This window comes from Wyeomyia smithii, chromosome 1 (genome assembly GCF_029784165.1).
Source record: "Wyeomyia smithii strain HCP4-BCI-WySm-NY-G18 chromosome 1, ASM2978416v1, whole genome shotgun sequence".
Lineage (NCBI taxonomy): Eukaryota > Metazoa > Arthropoda > Insecta > Diptera > Culicidae > Wyeomyia > Wyeomyia smithii.
The window spans coordinates 185,192,586-185,211,921 of record NC_073694.1 but is presented as its reverse complement, the minus strand read 5'-3'; the positions used below and the strand labels follow the sequence as shown (position 1 = coordinate 185,211,921).

Below are 19,336 nucleotides of genomic sequence, written 5' to 3'. Positions count from 1 at the left end.
GAAACAGAAGCCGAAAGCAGTTCCCCCTCTGAGAGACAACGTTGGTGGTATTCTGGTATCGCCATTAGAGAAGACCAACGCAATCGCCTGCAAGCTTTTGGAAGCGCACAACTTGGGAACCGATATGCCAAGTCCATACGAACCAGTTGTTCAGCAATCAATCGTCGAGTTAAATGTGTTGAGTGTAGAGGAGCAACGCATCGATCAAGGGTCTGAGGACGATGTGTGCAAGGCGATAAAATGTGGAAAAAATATGAAGGCTCTAGGAAACGATGCTATTTTCAACCTAGTCCTCAAAAAATTGTCAAGCAAGGCCTACCGCTTCTTAGCCACGATTTTCACAAGATGCTGTCAACTTTGTCACTTCCCGACTCGATGGAAAACAGGAAAAGTAATCCCCATTCCGAAACCTGGCACCTACACTACCGGTAAGCTACAGACCGATCACGCTACTACCGGCGGTAAGCAAGGTATTCGAGGGAATTATCCTTAATTATCTAGTAAAAATGGTAAGAAACTACCTCAACAACAGAAAATTTCGAGTTCATCTCGCAGGCGCCACCTCGTTTCGTTCTAGTAACGTGCTGTTATACTCAGATGAAATAGATCGCGCTCATCGTTCACGGTTACGGAATAAAATTTGACGACAAGTCCAACCAAATGATCTTCACTTCAAAGCTAAAAAGAAAAACAAACAGTCCACTCAACCAAAATAAACCTCACCGAAACACTTTTTCACTGACACTGACCGATGCCTTGACAATCTTCGTTAACTGATAAACTGATTTTGCTGTCTTGCTTCCATTGCATGAAATATGATGAGGTGTTTTGACAGTTCACTTCCATGCAAAAAGCGGGAAAGGAGAACTCTGAAAGGATTGTAAAAAAATAACGTTTATGGATGCTTATTTTCACTTTCACTCAAGAGTGTCAACAAATATCAACCCTGCTTCTGATTTACCGCAACTTCCATCCGGCTGCAGTTTGGCGTTATATGCAGACGACAGTGCGATCAATGGTCGAACTCCTAATAATTACAGATATCGGCTGCAGAAAGGAGTTACTGCATACGTTGATTATCTCAAAAGCTGGAAAATTAAGGTAAATGAAGGAAAAAGTCAAGCCATTGTCTTAAGACACAGACCTTCTCCTAAGCTGTCGCCACCACCTGGCTGCTGCATCTACATAAACGGATGCCCCATTGAGTGGTCTAAAGTTGTTGGATACCTTGGAGTCACCATTGATGAAAAACTACTCTACAACATACACACAGAAAAAGTAAAGCAAAGGTGCCTTGGACTCCTTAAATCGCTGTATCCATTGATCAACCGACGATCAAAGTTGTCAAGGAAAAACAAGTTGGCGGTCTTCAAAACAATCATCGTACCTGTAGTGAATTATGCCATGCCGATGTGGGGTTCATGTGCAGAGACACACAAGAAGAAGCTGCAAGTGGTTCAAAATCGCTTCCTACGGATGATTCTAGATGCACCATGGGACACTAGAATAACGGAGCTACACCGACTCGCAGGTTGCAAGACCATCCAGGAGCGCATCAATGATGCCTACGTATGGCTGATCACTAGTGCCAACTCATCAGAACACCAGCTCATACGAGCTCTGATTAATTAGGTTTTATTTAATTTTTAATTTAGTTTAAGTAGTCTCTTTTGAGCGGGGGCCTAGAGTGGTTGGTAACGTCTCCGTCAACCACGCTCGACGCCTGGGTTCGAATCCCACCGCCGACATAGGTGTCGATGGTTGTGAGGTGGCGTGATCCACTCACAACCAACCCAACTGGTCTAGATTCAATCCTAGCCGACACCGGGAGATTTTCTGAGGCGAAAAATCTCTGGGATCACGCCTTCCATCGCATGAGGAAGTAAAGCCGTTGGCGCCGGTCCGTTAATAAACGGGTCGTGAGTTAGGGTCCTGGGTGTGGAGTCGCCTCCCTGGGCGTCGGTGATTGGCCACAACAGTGGCGGAACTAGACCGACGGAAAATAAACTAGAATAAAAAAAAAAAAAGTAGTCTCTTTTACAATTTGACCCAATCCGAAAGAATCGGTAAATTAATACAATTTGCAATACAGCAAAAACAGCAACGAATACTACAAAATTAAACCTTAAAGAACAAAGCCTGAAAAACTAGAGTTAAATCACTTAAAAATTTTAAAAATCACAGGAGGGTTGTGTGCAAAGCCACGACCGCAAGGTTGAAGTAGAATACTTTTACAAGAGAGTTAACCCGGCTGCTTGCGTGTCAGTCATTTTTTCTAGTAAATAAATGTTGACCGCTCATTGGCAGTATTGAAAATTCTGTGCAAATGAAGTTGAAGTACCACTCAATTTCAGTTTGCACATATAAATACGACCTCACTGAACAGGCAAAGTACAAACCCTTTGCGGCGCAAACAAGTTTCAACAGTCAGAGTATATGTACATGTGAATTCAAATTAAAATAATTAACTTTTGGTTAAAGCTCAGAACTAAAAAATTTTAAATCTTTAATTCATTTGTTTGGTTGTCCTGAAAAGGACAGTTTGTTGTTGAAAAAAAAAATCGGGTATGACGCTGATTGCATCTTTGTGTTACGCCGATAGCGGGAGTGGTGAACTTGCGTATGACGAAGGCATCGTATTAACTGTTTTATTGAATGGGAGAAAGGGGAATATTGTAATATTTTGTAAACATTTAATTCAAACAATATTACCAAATCGTAATCAGGCACTCTGATAACAAAGTTAAAGGCTGTTTTCACACTGAAAATCAGACAGCCAACAGAAGTTTTGATTGCCAAAATCCAGAATGCTTGTGTAGTTGCCGAAATAAGGCAGAGCTTCACCGGAGGAAGGCCGAAACCCTCAACCGGCAAGGATGCTCCGATAGCAGGAAAATAGTGGTTTCGCATTCAGGAACGGCATCATAGTTGGGAATTCTATTCTATTCACCCGGCCGTAGGTTAATGTACAGCTCTACTTACGGCTGTACATTAACGTACGGCCGGGCGAATCTGTTCGCGCCGCTTTTCGCGTTTAGCCTGGCAAAGGCCTAGTGCGCACGGCCAACACAATAGAAAGGTGTTTTTACATTGAAAATTAGACATGGCTTTACTGGAGTAAGTGTTGGCAAATGCATCCACCGCTAATACTGCCGCTATCGTACGAAAGCGCGTCGTTTCATGTGGGGAATAATATCAACAACGAAAAATGACGCGCGTCTAAGCACACCCGAACTGTTTCGCCGTGCCGCTTCCATTTACTTCCTTATAACGTCGGCCTAATGGAAGTACCGGCTGCACCTACCGCTGAGGCTGTTACCATACTGCTACTGGTACCCAAAGTTATTAACTCTTCAAATTAAGTGTTTTATTTGTCCTCAAAAGAACAATTGTTCAATTCCATATCGGATATAATGCAATCGCATCTCTGTAATATTACCGACAGTAAAATTCTTCTGAACAAAATGATCCAACTTTTCCATTAGAGGAAGTGCCGGCTGATGTACGACAAAAATTTCGCCCGATCGCTCGCGTTGGTGTTTAGCCTGGCAGAGGCCTGAGACGTGGTGACCAACCACAGGGCAAGTGATTTGTTTGATTTGAAGGCAGCCACAGGCGCAACCCACTGCTATCCTCTGTTACTGCTAAGTGCTGATATCTGCTGCAGCTCGGTTCTGATTGCAACCTTTGAGCTGCTCTAACAGTGGGGGAATTAAGATACACGGACAACATGTCGTAGGCGAAAACGAAACACTGCAGTATCTTTTTGGCAAATCCTCAGAACTCGGTCTATATCAAATCAATCATGTCAAAAACAAACAAAATGCTTATTTAGATCTATTATTCACAAACTGCACTGAAGACTTCTGTGTAGATGCATCATTGACTTCCATCTGGAAAAATGAAGCATTCCACACAGCAATTGAATATTCAATAGTAATGAATAACACTTCGTACCCCAGCGACTGCGAGTACGAGGATGTACCGGAATACCACAAAACTGACTTCGAACAAGTCAAACGTAGACTTCGCATAATAAATTGGCGTAGTATAATTTGTAAAGAAGGAAATGTCAACGAAGAAGTACCAAAATTTTATGAAATAATTAATCAAATTATATCAGAAAATGTACCTCTAAAAAAAAGAAGACGAACGAACACCAACAAATATCCAGTGTGGTTTAATCCACAATTGAAGAACCTTAAAAATAGAAAACAAAAAGCACATAAAATATACAAAAAAGACAACAATAGCGAAAATCTTCAAAATTACCAAGAAATTTGCTGTCAACTTGACGCAGCCATTAAAATTGCACATGAAGAACACAATCGTAAAATCGAGCATCAAATCAAGTCTTGCCCTAAGAACTTCTTTAATAACGTAAAAACCAAACTGAAAAGTAACAACTTTCCATCACGAATGCATCTTGACAGTAATGTAGGACAAACTAGTAATGAAATATGTAGTCTTTTTGCCACTTTTTTTCAAGAAATTTACACCACATTTGAAGAAACAGATCGCGACCGCGAATACTTCTCGTATTTTCCTGAATTTCCGAATTCTTTATCTGTCAATCAAATATCTGAATTCGAAATTCCAAACGCACTTAAAAATTTGGACGCTACGAAAGGTCCTGGACCTGACAGAATAGCTCCAATTTTTCTCAAAAATTTGGCAGAAGAACTATCTACACCCTTACAACACCTTTTTAACATGTCTCTGAAGAATGGAATTTTCCCAGAACTCTGGAAAACTTCATATTTAGTGCCAATTTTCAAATCTGGCGCTAAATCTGACATTCGTAATTATCGTGGAGTTGCCATTATTTCATGCATTCCAAAATTATTTGAATCAATAATTAATGAAAAAATCTATCAACAAGTAAAACACCAAATTACAACTCAACAGCACGGCTTTTACAAAGGCCGATCAACTACCACAAATCTTTTGGAATTCATAACTTTCACTCTGACTGTAATGGACAACGGTAACCACGTAGAAGCTCTTTATACGGACTTTAGCAAGGCATTTGACAGAATCGACATACCATTATTACTCTTCAAGCTCGAAAAATACGGAACTGAAACAAAATTTTTGGAATGGCTGCAGTCATACTTAACAAAACGAACACAAATAGTCCGCTTTCAAAATTCCTTTTCAAACCCAATAGAAGTAACTTCTGGGGTTCCTCAAGGTTCCCACCTGGGCCCTCTTCTTTTTATATTATACGTAAATGACATTTCCTTTCTTCTTAAGTCAATACACGTGCTTGTATATGCACATGAAGCTTTTTATAGAAATAATGACATGAAGCTTTTTATAGAAATAACCAATGCAGAAGACTTCGAAATATTCCAGAATGAAATTAATGTATTCTACACTTGGTGCAACAAAAGTCTATTACAACTCAACATTAAAAAATGTAATTCAATAGCCTTTAGCAGAAAAACAGTAACACCACCTACAAACATTTTCGTAGGAAACCAACCAGTAGAAAAATGCAAAATCGTAAGGGACCTAGGCGTAATCTTAGACTCCAAACTTACATTCATAGAACATTATAATACAATTATCAACAAAGCAAATAGTATGCTGGGCTTTATAAAACGCTTCGGCCACAATTTTCAAGACCCATATACAATCAAACTATTATATATTACATACGTCCGACCAATTCTGGAATATTGTAGCATTGTATGGAATCCCTATATTGCCACACATGAAGAACGCATTGAATCTGTCCAAAAACAATTTCTTTTGTACGCGCTTCGTAAGCTAAATTGGACATCATTTCCCTTACCATCATATGAAGCACGCTGCATGCTTATAGACATACAAGCACTTAAAGAACGCCGCGATCTTTCAATGCTTTATTTTATCAATGACATTATTTCTCAACGCGTGCAATCTACTCAATTATTATCACAACTAAATTTTTATGCACCCAGTCGTCAATTAAGAAATCGTAAAATATTTTCGGAAAATTGTCACAGAACAAACTACTCAAAAAATGGCCCAATAAATCGCATGATGCGTCACTATAATCAGCACTGCGAAAATATCGACATCACCATGGGCAGAAATCAAATAAAAAAAAACGACTAACTACTGGAAATAATGTATAGAATATAAGAAAACATTGTATTATTATAACTGTAGTCTACATTTGCTTGACGAAATAAATAAATAAAAATACATGCACTATGGAAGCTATTTCACATTCAGTAAATTAGACGGGCGCGACAGATTTAAATTGCTAGGATCCAACACAGAACGCTTGCTTGCGTTGTCAAAAATTATTAACTTTCAAGAACTTATTTATTTGCCTTGAAAAAGGCAATTTGATGTTCAAAATTTGATTTCCTAATGGCAATCTTCATACTGCCCCAACACGGGGGGAATAATGGCAGTCTGGCGACACAAGCTGAGAAGAACCGCGCTGCTCCTGAGACGTGGTGACCCACCACAGGGCTAGTGCTGCTGTTAAGGAAGGACGACTGCTGTTGTCGCTGTCTAGAACTATTATGAGTGGCTTCGGCTGAAACAGGCTCTTTTATAAGCCAAATAGCATGTTTTCAATTGCAAGGTATATGATTCTGTCGACCGTGCTTGGGAAGCAAGCATATAACGACCAATCAGAGGTCGAATTTTTCGTTTTAACAAGGCTTGACTATTTTCAATAGTACAATAGTGTGAATAATGAAATTACAATTATCTTCTTTTGGGAAGAATCTTGAAAGATTTTCCAATCTATTGTTACAAGAACAAAGGAAATCCATCGAATACTAACCGAGTTATTAGCATTTGAAATTGAACATATTTTTCACTTTTTTCGGTTTTAGTTTTTCATTTCACATCCCTATGTAGTCGAACTTCCTGAGAGAAGTATTCTACTTCAAAATGTAAAAAAACGCAAATCAATTGAATAAAGATATTGTTTAACTTAAAAAAAAAAGAGCCGCTCATAATAGTTCTAGACAGCGACAACAGCAGTCGTCCTTCCTTAGCAGCAGCACTAGCCCTGTGGTTGGTCACCACGTCTCAGGAGCAGCGCGGTTTTACTCAGCGTGTATCGCCAGACTGCCATTATTCTCCCCGTGTTGGGGCAGCATGAAGATTGCCATCAGGAAATCCAATTTTGAACATCAAAATGCCTTTTTTCAAGGCAAGAAAAACAAGTCATTGAAAGTTAATAATTTTTGTCAACGCAAGCAAGCATTCTGTGTTGCATCCTAGCAATTTAAATCTGTCGCACCCGTCGAATTTACTGAATGTAAAATAGCTTCCACAGTGCATGTTGTCCGTGTATCTTAATTCCCCCAATGTTAGGGCAGCACAAAAGTTGTAATCAGTAACCGATTTTGTACCGCAAAATGCTTTTTTCAAGGAAAATAAACAAATAATTGAAGGTTAATAATTTTCTGGCATCAACACAAGCAGACATTCTGTGCGGGATGCAATCAAATTCTGTTGTAGTTGTCTAATTTTTACTTTTACTTTATTTAGTAAACCCCCCACTGTCGGGGCAGCGCAAAGGCTGCGATCAGCATAACCAACTTTGAATAACAAACTGCCCTGTTAGACCGCATTCACAAAGACAGTTAGTTCGACTATGAAGAGCTAAAAAAAAAAAACGGGTTAAAACCGTTGCGTGTGCGAGAGCACCATCGGTGTTTATTTACTGGATACAAAAATCAAATGCGAATTGTGGAATAATTCGTCTAAAGAACATAAGGAAATCGTAAACCTGAACTGAAAGGCGTGGCCTATCACGTAGCACCCTTCGGCTATAAAAGAGTGTTTCTGGAAAAACTAGCTACATTCATTAGTAGGAAGGTGAACTGGATGGACCGTCCACAACGTTGACAGCAGATATCAGCATTCAGCAGTAACAGAGGGTAGCAGCGGGTTGCGCCTGTGGCTGCCTTCAAATTAAACAAATCACTTGCCCTGTGGTTGGTCACCACGTCTCAGGCCTCTGCCAGGCCGACTTTCGTACGATAGCGGCGGTATTAGCGGTTGATGCATTTGCCAACACTTACTCTAGTAAAACCGTGTCAACAAATATCAACCCTGCTTCTGATATACCGCAACTTCCATCCGGCTGCAGTTTGGCGTTATATGCAGACGACAGTGCGATCATGGCCAATGGTCGAACTCCTAATAATTACAGATATCGGCTGCAGAAAGGAGTTACTGCATACGTTGGTTATCTCAAAAGCTGGAAAATTAAGGTAAATGAAGGAAAAAGTCAAGCCATTGTCTTCAGACACCGACCTTCTCCTAAGCGACGATAGCGGCGGTATTAGCTGTTGATGCATTTGCCAACACTTACTCTAGTAAAACCGTGTCTAATTTTCAATGTGAAAACACCTTTCTATTGTGTTGGCCGTGCGCATTAGGCCTCTGCCAGGCTAAACGCGAAAAGCGGCGCGAACCGATTCGCCCGGCCGTAGGTTAATGTACAGTCGTAAGTAGAGCTGTGTAAAAGTATTCTACTTCAACCTTGCGGTCGTGGCTTTGCACACAACCCTCCTGTGATTTTTCATTGTTCGCAATATAGTGTCAACTCTTAGAACCGTGTTTTAACATAAAAAAGAAATAACTGAGATTGAGAATAAATTTTTATTTGGCATAATTCAATAATAAACCCCGTAAACAATTAGTTGGTTAGTGGGTGGGCGAATTATGGGCTCCTTACCCTATCTTGTTTGTATTTCTAACGATAGTAGTTCTGTATTGTGATTAAAAAAATCGCCTCTGACCTATAGCGAAAAGCGTTTTTTTATTCTACGCTGGTTTTTTTCGTATTCTAATATAGAGTTCTCCAAACAAGATCTCACGAACATTATCACCATTGTAATCTAAGATAGTGTGCGTAAATTCATCTCTGTTTATTTTTTTTTGTTCGAGATTCTTACAGCAAACACAAAATTCTTACAGCTAACAAAGAAAACTATCTCACTAACACTAATGCACCACACCAATACAGAAACAAATAGAGAACTTTATACTGCTAATGTTCCAATTTTCACTAGATTTTTATCGAAATTTTTTGATTTAATCGAAATTATTTTGACCCAAAAAACTAGATTTTAGACCCATAGTGCCTTCAGGAAAGTTGATCCATTAATTATTCTCCATTTTATAGAAGTTGCAATTTTGTGATTAATTCTCTTAACAGTGAGAAGCCAATTTAACTTTATTCATTTTTGCATATAAAAATTAATTTTGTTAGGCAAAGTTATTGCACATTTTATAAGAAACAACTTTTTCAAAGGTACCTTACTTATGTCTGCTTTTTTAAATGGACTTTTGTGGAGGTTTCTACAGATGGTCCAAAAAATCATTTTTAATATAACATTTAGTGGTGATTTTCTACAATTTCGCAACGTTCTACATTGTTGTTTACTATCACTAAAAACACAATTTCATCCAAGAAAGTTTATTTTTATCTCTCATATTTTATCGGTTATTGACGATTTTTATTGAAACAATGCGCTAAATTACTAACAGATATCTTTAAAATCTGCAAATATCTGCAGATTAAACCTTTTCTATATTTAGGTATAAGAAAAACGTCATTTAGTCCAGATATAGGCATTTGTCTCTCGCTGTCTCCTGTGCAAATATTTGTAAATAAATAAGTGCATTAATTTAATAAAAATATTTATTAACTGAATAAACTTGAGAGATAAAAATAAACTTTTTTCGGTGAACTTGTGTGTTTTACTGTAGTTAACAACATTGTAAAACATTGAACATTTTTAGAAAATCACTATAAAAAGTTATATTAAAAAATGATTTTAATGAAATTAAATGATTTAAATGACCAGATACAAGTATAGTGTCTTCGACAAAGTTGTTTCTTATAAAATGTGCTAGAACTTTACTCAGCAAAGTGGATTTTTATATGCAAAAATAAGAAAACTAAAACTCATTTCTCACTTTTAGGTAGATTAATCACAAAATTCTAACTTCTACAAAATGGAGAATGATTGGTAGAACAACTTAACTGAAGACACTATTACTCCAAAATCATTATTTTTTGAGTTAAGAGTAATTAGTGTAAATTAGCGCATTATTCTAGTAAAAATCGTCAAAAATCAAAAATATATGTGAGATAAAAATAAACTTTCTTCGGAGATATTGTTTGTTTTGTTGTAGCAAATAACTTTGTAGAACATTCGAATTGTAGAAAATCACTATAAAAAGTTAAATAACGAAAAAGATTTTTAATAGCAAGAAAATCCACAAAAGTCCATTTAAATAAATAGGTAGAAGTTTGATGTCTTTAACAAAGTTGTTTCTTTTAAAAATTGCTAAAACTTTGCTGAACAAAGTGGATTTTTATATTCCAAAATGAGAAAGGAAAACTCGTTTCTCACTGTTGAGTGGATTGATCATGAAATTGTAACTTCTATAGCATGGAAAATAATTAATGAAACAACATTGCTGAAGACGTTACTGTTCTAAAATCAATGTTTTTGGGTCAAAATAATTTCAATCACGTTTTTGCAACTTTAGAAACAGTGTGCAGCGTGTGTGTGTGTGTGTGTGTGTGTGTGTGTGTGTTTGAGAGTGTGTATAGTGCGCGTGTGTGTATATGGCGTGTTTGTGTAGCGTTTCTGTGTATTACGTGTGTGTAGCGTTTGTGATTATATAGTGGGTTTGTGTATGTATATAGCGTGTGTGTATATTCAGCGTGTGTGTATAGCATTTGTGTGTATAAAGCGTGTGCGTAAAGCGTGCGTGATGTGTATGGTATTTATAAGTTATTCGTATGGGGGCCGTTCCTAAACCACGTGGTCATGTTTTGATCACTTACTTAAATTTTTATCTTGAATTTATTAAACTTTCAGTACATTCTATATTTATACCTCCCGTACCCCCCGTGATCTATCGTGGTCTTATGGCCTCCCCCCCCTTGCGACTTAACCACGTGGTCTTTTCATTTGCTAAGTGCCAAAAATTCGCTTAAATTTTTTACATCTTTATTATTAAACTTTCAGTACATTCTATATTTCTAAAATGCAAAAGCTACATTCTTGACTTAGTGGCAACAATAAATTATAAGTCAGGAAAAAAGACCACGTGGTCATTTCGTCAACCCCCCCACCCTCGTGCGTGGTTTTCCGTGGTCTTTGGACAAATCCCCCCGTCCCCCTATTTATGACCACGTGGTTTAGGAACGGCCCCATAGGTGTGTATGGCAGAGCCTGACAAAGTCATTTTCAATTGACAATTATCAGGTTATAGTGACGCTTTTACCCGTCGCTTTCAACTGAAAAGCGTTTGTATCATTCTCAAGCACTTCGTGAGTCACATGAGAACTACTCGAAAGCTTTTGCTTCGATTTTGACAACTAAAGGGCTAAAAAATAATACAAATGCGTTTCAGTTGAAAACGGAGATTATCACTGTCACTCTCACATGACGATTCTCAATTGAAAATGACAATGAGCGCTAACGTAGACAGGGGGCTTCCATACAGTACTTCGCGCAAATATATGGGAGAGGGAGAAAAAAATCGTTACGATATGTAACGGAGGACACCAACACCAGGTTCACAACCCGAAGTGGTTACGCAGCGCGAGTGATCAACAAAGAAAAAAAAAATTCCGAAATATTGATCGGGACCTGCGTGACGTATTTAGTGGATGCCATTACCGTTTTAACTGCGGCTTGCGGTTTTAGAAAACCATTATCAAACGACGCGATGCGGAGCTAGTTTCAATTGAGACGCTGAAGGAAAGGAAACAGTCTTTCTCTCCGTCACTCTCTCCGTCAATTGAAATAGTCATCAATTTCATTTGAAACGATTCGATGAACAACAGAAGGGAAAGAGAGAAGTGATTCGATGACAGTAGCCGGAAGGAATCAAGTGAAAAGGAAACTGTTCGAATCGAAATGACAGCGAGAAATATTCAGTTTCATTGTATTGTTTCGAAAATGTAGAGCCCTGGTGTATGGTTTATGTATTTCTATGGTATAGTGTAAAGTATGGTATGGCGTATGCTGTGTGTGTGGTATAGTATGGGTATGGCAGAATTAAATTTTTATACCTAATTTTTATACTTTAATTTTTAATCGCATATCAGTCTAATCTGAAAAATCATCGATTTGAGAAAACAGCGCTTGAAGGTACTTTTCCAGTTTTATGGATTTCACCCATTTGGGACGGTTTGCTTCTATGTTTTCGACATAATTCTTTATAAAAAATGGCTCCCCAGATGGTCACGAGGTACGATGCTTGCCTAACAAGCCAGTCGTCGTATGTTCGAGTCTCGCCTTGGGAGAGACTGTTAGTGTCAGTAGTATCGTAGCGTTAGCCCCGCAATTGTCCTGTACACCAGCGGTTCTCAACCTTTTTTTGTCCGCGTACCCCTTGGCGATATTTTCCATATCGATTGTACCCCGTGGTTTGGAATGTTCTCGCAGAGTGGGAGAAAATAGTGGTAGATCATTTAATGGTAGTCTAGTTCAGGTTTCAAATTGAACTAAAGTTTGTTTGATTGCTACAGTCATGTTTTAAGAGCAAGATTGAACAATAAATGAAGTATTAGAAAGAAAAATTGCTTTGTCCGCCATTACTGATTTTTCTTTCGCGTACCCCCTGAAGGCCTTCGAGTACCCCCAGGGGTACGCGTACCCCAGGTTGAGAACCGCTGCTGTACACTAACCAGTCGGCTGCAAAGTCTGTGTGTAAAAAACTGAAGCTCAAGTTCCGAATCGGAATGTAGCACCAAGGCTTTGTTTTTTTTATAAAAAAAAAGTTGCATTTTGCGTGAAAATTACAATGAAAAATAAAGTAGAGGCTTATATACATTTATTTAGGCCATCGAGAAGCAAATTGATCCCATACTTGTCTCACTCACAATAACTCTGCCTAGAAAAAGTAATATTTTCCTCAAGTATTTATTGGCACATATTTATGTTCGCAGACAGCTTCTTTGCTGCAATGTAAGGGAGAAGGCGGAGACATCCATCCATTACTTACCTCGACAAAAGCGAAATTAAAAGTTGAAGTCTGAAAGCTTTTAACAGCTAAACATCTAAAAACGGTCTCTTCTGAATTCTGACAATTTCAATTTGAATGATCATTTAAAACGAGTAGATCGTCCACAGGGAATAAATACTTCACAGAAAGACGCTTTGCTCAAGGTTATTATTCTCCTGATTGGCGAAGCTAAACCATGCCAAAACCGTTTTTGAAGAATCACCGTTTTGAGCTCAGTTTTTGTCTGATTCAAAATCTGTTTTTTAAAGATTGGTAAGAAACTGCTAATATGTGGACAAACTCTTAGAATTTTGACATTTGGCTTCAAAACAAAATGGCATCGAAATAACATTGAAAATTTCCGATTTCTCGAAAATTCAAAATGACGCCACTCACAGTGGTTTAAAACGCGAAAAACGTGATCGTCGGTCTTTTGAGTATAAAAATGCCATTAAAATGCTAAAGTGTATTCGACAAAGTTTTTATAGATTTTGAGGGACATCTTTTGATGCAATCAAATTTTTGACTATTTCACCTAAAAGTGAGATAAAAATTTGATTTTTTTATTTAGGCCGTTACAAATTTTATTTTCATTTTATGTCAACCCCCCCCCCCCCCCTTTAAAAATTTTGAATATTGGAAGGGGAAGAAAAAAAAGCTTAAACCGTTTTGTTCATTTCATTGGTTTCCGACAGCATAAATGCTTAATTTAGCAACAAACGAGTCAGGTGACAGCGAGAGTGTCGTCGAAAAGCAAGCGAAATAAATAATAATAATAATAAAGTGTTATTTTTCAACATTTATTTGAGTGCAAGTTACAAACGTCATAACAAACTTTGATCAAAGATGTTTCTTTTTTTTCGTCTCGGTGTTATTTATTTTTTGCCACCCCCTCTGCTAACTTTGATAACCTTGGACATAAAAAGAATTCGAAATTTGTATCAGCCTTACTAATCAAATCAAGACGATGTCTTCAGCAAAGTTATAGACAATCTTATGTAAAAAAACTTTGCCGAAGACATTTTCGTTCTATCTCTTGAAAATCGATCACATACAGTTAGTTTTATACACAGACATTCTTAAAGTTTCCAAAAATCGAAAAATGCCAAATAAATTTTTCTGATGAGATTTCAGAGGCCTACAGTGTATCATTACTACACGGCAAGGCAAATCGTCTTGCGCCGTTATTCACGTCCACTATAAGCAAGTCTCACACTGCTGAGCAAAGCGATACTCTTGCTTGGAGAGAGCATATGTGGAGTTCGCAAAAAAACACCGCTGTGGAATCTGAAATATTTCTCCAAACTGGTGTGATCTTTTTCACACGAAAGGACAATCGCTCAAACACAACAGAGATCACTGCAGAACGGGCTTTTACTGTGAGAGAAACATAAAGGTAGGAAAGTAAAAAACGGTGTTTACTATGCATTTCTAAACTGAAAAAAAAAAACCAGCAGTACGTTACGCTTGTCTGCTCATCGAATTGATCTAAGCAGTGTACTCCGCGCGACGTTCTGCTATGTATTCTCTCTAGAGTGATTCACTACTCTTCTCCCGCTCAGCTGTGGTGTAAGCAGGGTTGCCACATTTATACCTATATTTTTTTTCGACAATATCTGTTTCTCTGTATCTCGGGCCGAAAAATCTGTATCGAGCAAACTAGAATGTCGGATGGAAAATTCTAACTTGAAGAGCATATGTAAACATATTAGTTTTGTTCTTGCTTTAGCTTGTTTTGGGTTTTAAACTTTCAATAAATAAGGCGATAATTCAATGTATTAACTGATTATTATTCATTTTACTCTACGTGATGTTTATGCATATTTTTGTTTAATTTATCTTTTAAAGTTTTCGTTAATTTAATATTAGTATCTCCTCTTTGGTCTGCAACGTAGCTTTTTGCTTTTAAAATTGAGATACTCAGCTTAGTGGTTATGCAATTCCTGGCTTTAGACTTGTTTCAACTATATATTGAAACATGCTTTCTACATAAGCCGAAGAATGTAGAAATTTCTCACAAATGGTCTGTAACGGGAACATGAATTTAAACAGTAAACAGTAACATCATAGTTGCAAAATCGCAACATATGCAAAATTTTTGAAAACATATACAATGTCTACTCTTATTATTATTTTTATTGATTCAATGTTGTTTTTGAATGATCTGGTTCTTGAGAATGGATCGATCAGGTAAAATTTCAATAAATTTAAAAGTGAGGTACTTTATCAGCAATCAATGCTGGTTATACTGCATCAACGAGAGCAGTCTCCTTAAAAACGTTACCAACACCACTACAAATTATTATGACGTTACCAACATCGATGAAATCGTTCTAAGCGAAGTGGTTCGGAGCTGTCAAATATATTCAAAATATGCTAGAGCATCAAATGCGTTATGCCCAATGCACATGCGTTGTACTGGATTGAAACTAGATCAGTGAATGCTCTAAAAAAGCTCATAAATGATCTGGTTACGCACGGTATAACTTTTGCGTGAAACGCTCAGGTTGGCCAGGAGAAGGAATTCAGAACTTGCATCAGACGGAGTGGATCCGGTTTTTGTCCCTTTTTTGGACCTTTCTTTTCGTAAGTCGTGACCAAAATGGTCAGAGAATGTACAAAACATACTACATTTCTCAAATTTCTTGGTTTTGTGTAAAAATATTCGCTATGACGTTGTTTCTATTCGCCTCGTAAATTTGTGAACCGGAAGTTTTCCATAGAACATAAGTAGAAGGTTGATGAATATCCAAGAACAATCCTCATATTCACTATGGAAACTTGAATCGCTTTACTACCGACCCAAAACAGCACATGAACAATCTCGAAGTGGAACGAAATGGCTTCCATAGGCAACGTTTTTTGGCACGTGGAAACGCTCTAAACTCGAGACTCCATTTTGTATTTTTTTTAACAAACTGACAGTAGTACTATTAGCCCATAAATGAGTTACCTGTTTACTATTGAACTATCCGAGAAATTTTTTTACATGATTTCTGAATGTTATCAAAGACTTGTAATAACATTTTTCAAGATAGGACGATTTTTTTTTCTTCAAAAATAATTAGACGTTTTGTTTCTATTCGCCCCGCTGTTTCTATTCACCCCGTTTTACGGTATGCCCAATATACAACAAAGGGCGACAAGTTAGAATGTGAGAACTACCGAGCGCTCAAGATTCTCAACGCAGCCTACAAAGTGCTCTCCTAGATCATCTTTCACCGTCCTTCGCCCGTAGTACGAAGATTTGTGGGAAGTTATCAAGTCAGTTTTGTGGACGTTATTACGGATTGCGTAGCCGCACGAAATTTGTGCTCTACAAGACGCTGAACCTCTCCGTGGCGCTCTACGGACATGAATCGTGGACGTGAAAGCAGGCCGATCGGCGAGCGCTTGGGGTCAAGGGACTGGTCACATAGCAAGTATGGACCCGATAGAGGCGATGAGATCCCGTAGGCGTTGAATGTGTGCTGTCGACTAGAGATGGTCGGGTACGGGTATTTTTACCCGAAACCCGAAACCCGACCCGAACCCGTCGGCCAAAAAATATTTTACGGGTTCGGGTCGGGTACGGGTAATTAAAAAACCAGGGCTTCGGGTTCGGGTCGGGTACGGGTTTGAAAAATTCTCAATTGGTCGAGTACGGGTAATTCAATTTTCGTGCATTATGAGAATTTAATTTTTATCATTTCAAGCCTAGGTGTTTTCTTAATGTCGATAATCGGTGAGATCGGAGAAAAAATTGCACATCCTCACTCAACGAGATATCGCCCAATACCTATTCTGACAGTTGTCGGCAGTCTATGCACCAAGGGAATGACATCATGCTATCGCTTTCTAATGTTAGATTGAATAGTTCTGCCTGCAACGGTTTTTATTTAAATGGAATTTTTGTCGGTTTTTTTTATAACTGTCAGGAAAACCGCGGAGCATTGCACAGTGGGGCGACTTAATACAAATGTTTGTCAAGTAAAGAAAGTGTCGATAAATACGACAAAAATATGGTATTTACTTAATTTTGGGGTGCTGAACACGAATCTCCATTCCACTTTATTTGGGGACGTTCACAAAGCACGTGACTTAATTTCTTATGATTTTTTAGCACTTTTCCCCTCACTTTTTTATTAAACAGAATTATATGATCCTCAACCACAAGCAACGCCACAGGGCGTCCTCTTTACAAAAACAGATTACGTAGTTTTTGCACAACTCCTCAAATCAACCAAATTTCAAAGTAATGATATATATTTTTTAGATATGTCAAAAATCGTCAGTATGCCGAGCTTGGAAAAGTTATAAAAAATCAAATTTTATGATATTGCACCCAAATTTTGGACTTAAGCACTTGAATGTTATATCAATAATGGAAAAATATTATGAAACAGCTGACGTTCAAACATTTGTTTTGATAACCAGCGCTTTCCCATTGTGCATTGAGATGTTTAGTACGAAACAAATATATGAGATTTGACAGCGATAGCATAGTCTTGGTTTGTACTGTGACCAAGGATGCCGCATGTGCAGGTCGGGTACGGGTAGTTCGAATAGATATTTTTCGGGTTCGGGTCGGGTACGGGTATTTTAAACAAACCAGACTTCGGGTTCGGGTCGGGTACGGGTTTGAAAATTTTCGTTGAGTCGGGTACGGGTAACAAATTTCCCATACCCGACCATCTCTACAGTGTCGACGACGATGTTCAAGCAGTGGGTGTAAGGGACACCGAGTTTCATGAAGGCATATTCTGGATTCGGCATAGGATCTCTATGATCTGTCACTATAAAAGTAGGTAAAAGTAGAGTAAGTAAAATGCTATACTCCTCAATGGGATAAGCTAGGATTCGGACATGCGACGACTGGTTTGTTAAACCTCCATTGTACTTCTGAGAGCTGAGAGGTAAAGCTTGAAGTATTATTCTATAGTATTTTTATATATCTATCTCGAGGTACGATACTGAACTAATACGCCAGTTGACGTATATTCTGCCGTGAGATGACATTGTGACTCAGATCCAAGTGATCACTTTTTCAGTACGGCCCAAAAACGAATGAATTTCTTGTCCCTTTTGTATTAAAAAGGTGCCTACGTCACTTTGTTTTTTTTTTTTTTTTTGAAGCGTACTAATAAGTAAAAACGAAAAGAAAGATACCAAAAGATAGGGCTTAAAATAATTAACAAATTGTTGTGAATTGAAATGTCATTTTGTCATATCACAGCAGTATTCACTTTGACAAGCTGATGGTAATGGGCTCGAATCTTAGTAGAATCCAGCCGTTGACAAAAAATTTAACTTTATTCTCAGGCTTTTCACTCACCCTATTTTCATGCGGAATTCTTCATTTAGAGGCTGGATATAGACGAGCAGTACGCATGAATGGAAACATAAAAGTAGACACACAAGCACGAATAAATGATAAGCATGTCACTCATTCTCAATAGTAGTATTTGCAATAATAGAATTGCGGAATATATCTAACACCAGGGAAATGAACTTAACAAACTGAGGGTTACATATGACAATGTTAGACCGTAAAAGTAATATGAAGAGTCTCAAATTCAACAATTGTACATCGTTGAGGGGAATATGTAAACCGGCAGTGAAACATTTTCAGTAATTCCAAACAAATAGAGAATCGGCTCTTTTATCGTCAGGTTTCACCTATTATCGTCCGGGGGGTTAATTAAGTCGTAGAGAACTAATCTTTTGCAGGAAGATACTCTGCATTATGAAGAACCATCATGCAAGAAACTAGCGGTCTAGGACATCATAATGATGATAATAGGTAAAACCTGACGATAATAGAGCCGATACTCATATACAATAACCTCACGAAAATTGTAGTAGATTTATTAACCCGCAGAGCAATTTTTTTAGGATAAACTCAAAAGGTTTGTTTGAGAACCAAAATTAGTTCATCACTGAATCCAATGGAAATGTTAACATTGTTTTAATCAATCTGCGTTATAATTGAGGTTTGATTGTGATTTTTTGCGAAACGAATAACGAAAAAAACAATATTTTATTCAATCATGATAATCAGTGTTAAGTCCTATAATCGAATGTTATCACATTTACCGTCCTGTGTGATGATAATTTCAAATTTGTGTGAGTAGAGACCCTTCCATATCCAATAGATACTAAAAATAGGGCAGCTTGTAAAACTCTATGTTAGACGATTGGTGAATGATCGTTATCATGCGTCAAAAGCGGTGGGCTGAACGTGGGGGATGGTATTTCGATGAATGCGCTTACTGGTAAGAAACTACCTCCTGTAAAGCCATTATTTATGTAGGAAAACTGTCGTTGGCAAGAATCGTAAGTGGAAAATGGTCCGAAT

General features: G+C 37.9%; 1 protein-coding gene across 1 annotated transcript in view; it reads right to left on the bottom strand.

Annotated features, from left to right (window-relative positions):
* The window catches only part of LOC129718259 (uncharacterized), a 220,933-nt gene that overhangs the window by 200,011 nt on the left and 1,586 nt on the right, over nt 1–19,336 (bottom strand). The window lies entirely within an intron of this gene.